At 42.1% G+C, this 5,762-nt stretch overlaps 2 non-coding genes across 2 annotated transcripts; both read right to left on the bottom strand.

Annotated features, from left to right (window-relative positions):
- Positions 1-1,097: 1,097 nt before the first annotated feature.
- TRNAG-UCC (transfer RNA glycine (anticodon UCC)) lies at positions 1,098-1,169 on the bottom strand. Its single transcript has one exon. It is a non-coding gene; the product is annotated as a tRNA-Gly (tRNA).
- A 2,225-nt stretch (positions 1,170-3,394) lies between these two features.
- Positions 3,395-3,466, bottom strand: TRNAG-UCC (transfer RNA glycine (anticodon UCC)). The gene has a single exon. It is a non-coding gene; the product is annotated as a tRNA-Gly (tRNA).
- Positions 3,467-5,762: the final 2,296 nt, after the last annotated feature.

Below are 5,762 nucleotides of genomic sequence, written 5' to 3'. Positions count from 1 at the left end.
ATGTCTGTTTGTGTATACTTGTAAATTGAATGTACTGGTATGTATATTTCGTAATGTGGACGTGTATGTATATGCATGTGCATGTGGATGGGTTGGACCATTCTTTCGTCTGTTTCCTTGCGCTACCTCGCTAACGCGGTAGACAGCGAGAAAGGAAAATAAAAAAAAAGTGATATATATATTTGTATATATATATATATATATATATATATATATATATATTATATATATATATATATAATATATATATATATATATATATGGAGAGAATGAGTGAGGAGAGATTGACAAGGAGGATTTATGTGTCAGAGATGGAGGGAACGACGACAAGTGGGAGACCAAATTGAAGGTAGAAGGATGGATTGAAAAAGATTTTGAGCTATCGGGGCCTGAACTTGCAAGAGGGTAAAAGGCATGGAAGGAGTCGAGTGAATTGGAGCGATGTGATATACTGGAGTCGACGTGCTGTCATTGGATTGAACCAGGGCATTTGAAACCTGTGGGGTAAACCATGCATAGTTTTGTGTGGCCTGGATGTGGAAAGGGAGCTCTGGTTTCCGTGCATTATACATGACAGCTAGTGACTGAGTGCGAACGAATGTGGCCTTTGTTGTCTTTTCCTAGCGCGACCTCGCACAGATGTGGGAGGGGGGGGTTTGTTATATCGTGTGCGGCGGGGTGGCGACTGAATGAATAATGGCAACAAATATGGATTATCGATATGTGTATATGTGTATATGTCTGTCTATGTATGTATATGTATACGTTGAAATGTATAAATAAACATATGTGCGTGTGTGGACGTGTATATATATACATGTGTATGTGGGTGGGTTGGAACATTCTTTCGTCTGTTTCCTTGCGCTACCTCGCTAACGCGGTAGACAGCGAGAAAGTATGATAAATGAATAAATAGGATATATATATATATATATATATATATATATATATATATATATATATATATATATATATATATATATATATATATATATATATATATATATATATATATATATATATATGCGTCTAAGCCCTAGGGTATATATAGCAAAACTTTATATTCGTGCGTCTCCATCCCTTAACCAAAACGTTCCTGCGATGGCCGGGAATCGAACCCGGGTCAACTGCTTGGAAGGCAGCTATGCTCACCACTATACCACCATCGCTTGACTACCATCTTTCTTTTCTTAACTCGTGACGTTAGTGTGTGTGTGTGTGTTTAAAAGAGAGAGAGCGAGAGAGAGAGAGAGAGAGAGAGAGAGAGAGAGAGAGAGAGAGAGAGAGAGAGAGAGAGAGAGAGAGGAGGGGGGCGGAAGGGAGGGAGGGGGGGAGAGAGGTTGTTTACTCTCGTGGGAACTCATCTCTTCTTCAACAGTCTACTCTAACATGCACCGTATCTAAACGTGCGTGTGAGCATATGATTAATAATACTATCATGACATATGATATTAAACTAGAAGTGATCAGATGGTGATAAGGGAAGCGATGTAGCAGTGAAAGGTATATTTATACTGGTGTGGCGATTGTAAGAGTGCCAACTACCAGACTGTAAACGAGACAACAATACACTGTAGAGGTGATAACCAATACATTGTAGAGGTGACAACCAGCAGATTATAGAGGTAGTTACCACCAGGCTGTAGAAGTGACAGCCACCAGACTGTAGAAGTGACAACCACCAGACTGTATATATGACAACCGGTAGACTGTTGAGGTGATAACCACCAGACTGTAGAAGCGACAGCCACCAGACTGTAGAGGCAGTAACCCCCAGGCTGTAGAAGTGACAACCAACAGACTGTAGAAGTAACAACTACCTGACTGTAGAAGTGGCAACCTGCAGACTATAGAAGTGATAACAACCAGACTGTAGAGCTGACAAACACCAGACTGTAGAGGTAGTAACCACCAGACTGTAGAAGTGACAACCACCAGACTGTAGAAGTGACAACCACCAGACTGTAGAAGTGACAACCACCAGACTGTAGAAGTGACAACCACCAGACCGTAGAGGTAGTAACCCCAGGCTGTTTAAGTGACAACCACCAGACTGTAGAAGTGACAACCACCAGACTGTATAGGTGACAACCGGTAAACTGTTGAGGTGATAACCACCAGACTGTAGAAGCGACAACCACTAGACTGTAGAAGTATCAACTACCAGACTGTAGAGGTGACAACGTGCAGACTGTAGAGGTGTTAATCACCATACTGTAGAAGTGACAATCAGCACACTCTAAAGGTAGTAAACACCAAACTAGAAGTGACAACCACCAGACTGTAGAGGTAATAACCACCAGACTGTAGAAGTGACAATAAGCAGAGTGTGGAGTTGATAACCACCAGGCTGTAGAATAGGGGATTAACTTTTAACTCAAGGCTTTCGTAGTGCACCATACTCGTCCTCTCCATGTGAAGGCTGAGGACATGTGTTGTAGTACGTCTGTATGTGTGTTTGTGATCATCCATGCTTGTGTAATCATGTGTACATGTATATGTAGAAAGTTTGTATACATAACGGCCGCACCTCTTGATATGAAGGTTATTACGCTAGGCGCGGGACGATCGCGGGTCAACTGTTTAGAAGGCAACAATATTTTTCACTATGCCGCCATCGTCCATCTACCATCATCGTCTATCTACCATCATTGTCCATCTACCACCATCACTTGACAACGTCATATGCGTGATTACGTATCAGTAACTACGTGCACAAATGCTGGATACGGAAACAGTTTCATACACGTGGGGTTCCATCTCTTGTACTTTCTTTACAAGTAAGCTACTTAAACTTCAGAAGTTCATTTACTTTATTCCAGTCAACTCTGATAATGACCTTAACATCTGTTCTGATACTTTCATAACTTTTTATGGCTTCCTGTTATTGACCAGTCATTCCATCACGCCAAGAGCAGATCGCTGTCGACGTCATCGTAATGGTTCATAAACTTACAGGTTGTGATCAGGTTACCCCTTACTTTTCTGTACTCCATGGTGGAAAATCAAAGGTTTCTAGTCATCCCTCCTCTCTGTGGCTCAGTTTTCTTCCGTCCGATACCGTCTCTGTTGCTGTCCTTTGGGGAACTCGGCTTAAACACTACACCAGTTGCACCTTCATTACGAACAATGCTTTAAGTCATATTGCTCTTGCATGTCTTTGTGTACGTGACGGAGGCAAGTGACGCTGTACGTACATAGTAAATATGATTAACTTTGCCCAACGGAAAGGAGTTCCACATTCATCTGTGATCATTGTATTTGTATTATGTGTGTGTTTGCGCGTGTATGTCTTAATGAATGTAATTGGGTCAAGCTACGTACCTTTATATATAACCAGAGTTCATACACTGTCTTATATTCGTGCGTCCCCATCCTTTACCCAAAACGTTCCTGCGATGGCCGGGAATCGAACCCGGGTCAACTGCTTGGAAGGCAGCTATGCTCACCACTATACCACCATCGCTTGACTACCATCACTGACTGAACCATGACTGACTCGTGGAGAGAGAGAGAGAGAGAGAGAGAGAGAGAGAGAGAGAGAGAGAGAGAGAGAGAGAGAGAGAGAGAGAGAGAGAGAGAGAGTGTGTGTGTGTGTGTGTGTGTGTGTGTGTGTGTGTGATTGTCTCTTTTTAAAGTCTTGTTTATACATATTGCGAGGACGGAGTTTTGCACTCGTAGGAACTCGTCTCTTGAACATTCTTTACTACCATACAACGAATTACACCTGTCTGTGTGTGTATGTGTGTTTGTGTGTGTGTGTGTGTGTGTGTGTGTGTGTGTGTGTGTGTGTGTGTGTGTGTGTGTATGTGTGTTTGTGTGTGTGTGTGTGTGTGTGTGTGTGTGTGTGTGTGTGTGTGTGTGTGTGTGTGTGTGTTTGTGTGTGTATGTGTGTGTGTGTGTGTGTGTGTGTGTGTGTGTGTGTGTGTGTGAGTGATTAATACTACTGTTATACGTAAAGTCATAACTAAGAACTGATAAGATAATCATAAGGGAAGTGATGTAACTGTGAAACTCGCCTAATAGTGAGTACGTTGCGGAGGTATTAATCATCGGAAAGGTTAAGGTAACAACCACCATAATGTAAGGATAACATCCAACAGACTGTACACGTTTCACGTAGCTTCCACACCACAGACGTGACTCCCAGAAGAGTGTATAGGTCATATATAACAGACTGTAAAGGTAATGACCGCCACACTGTAGATTTGACGTCTGTATATATATATATATATATATATATATATATATATATATATATATATATATATATATATATATATATATATATATATATATATATATTGCTCTGTCGCTGTCTCCCGCGTTAGCGAGGTAGCGCAAGGAAACAGTCGAAAGAATGGCCCAACCCACCCATATACAAATGTATATAAATACAATTCCACCCACGCAAATATACATACCTATACATCTCAACGTATACATATATATACACAACCAGACATATGCATATATACACATATACATAATTCATGCTGTCTGCCCTTATTAATTCCCACTGCCACCCCACCACACATGAAATAACAACACCCTCTCCCCTCATGTGTGCGAGGTAGCGCTAGGAAAAGACAATAAAGGCCACATTCGTTCACACTCAGTCTCTAGCTGTCATGTAATAATGCACCGAAACCACAGTTCCCTTTCCACATCCAGGCCACACAGAACTTTCCATGGTTTAGCCCAGACGCTTAACTTGCCCTGGATCAATCCATTAACAGCACGTCGACCCCGGTATAACATATCGTTCCAATTCTCTCTATTCCTTGCACGCCTTTCACCCTCTTGCATGTTCAGGCTCCGATCACTCAAAATCTTTTTCATTCCATCTTTCCACCTCCAATTTGGTCTCCCACTTCTCCTCGTTCCCTCCACCTCCGACACATATATCCTCTTGGTCAATCTCTCCTCACTCATTCTCTCCATGCGACCAAACCATTTCAAAAAAACACTCTTCTGCTCTCTCAACCACACTCTTTTTATTACCGCACATCTCTCTTACCCTATTATTACTTACTGGATCAAAACACCTCACACCACACATTGTCCTCAAACATCTCATTTCCAGCACATCCACCCTCCTGCGCACAACTCTATCCACACCCCACGCCTCGCAACCATACAACATTGTTGGAACCACTATTCTTCCAAACATACCCATTTTTACTTTCCAAGATAAAGTTCTCGACTTCCACGCATTCGTCAACTCTCCCAGAATTTTCGCTTCCTCCCCCACCCTATGACTCACTTCCGCTTTCATGGTTCCATCCGCTGCCAAATCCACTCTCAGATATTTAAAACACTTCACTTCTTCCAGTTTTTCTCAATTCAAACCTACCTCCCAGTTGACGTGACCCTCAACCATACTGTACCTAATAACCTTGCTCTTATTCACATTTACTCTGAACTTTCTTCTTTCACACACTTTACTAAACTCAGTCACCAGCTTCTGCAGTTTCTCCCATGAATCAGCCACGAGCGCGGTTTCATCAGCGAACAACAACTGACTCACTTCCCAAGCATCCACAACAGACTGCATACTTCCCCCCCCCTATCCAAAACTCTTGCATTCACCTCCCTAACAACCCCATCCATATACAAATTAAACAACCATGGAGACATCACACACCCCTGCCACAAACCTACATTTGCTGAGAACATATCACTTTCCTCTCTTCCTACACGTACATACGCCTTACATCCTCGATAAAATATTTTCACTGCTTCTGACAACTTGCATCCTA

This window comes from Panulirus ornatus, chromosome 11 (genome assembly GCF_036320965.1).
Source record: "Panulirus ornatus isolate Po-2019 chromosome 11, ASM3632096v1, whole genome shotgun sequence".
Taxonomy (NCBI): Eukaryota; Metazoa; Arthropoda; class Malacostraca; order Decapoda; family Palinuridae; genus Panulirus; species Panulirus ornatus.
Note: the sequence above shows the minus strand (reverse complement) of the source record. Positions and strands in the feature narration are given on the sequence as shown.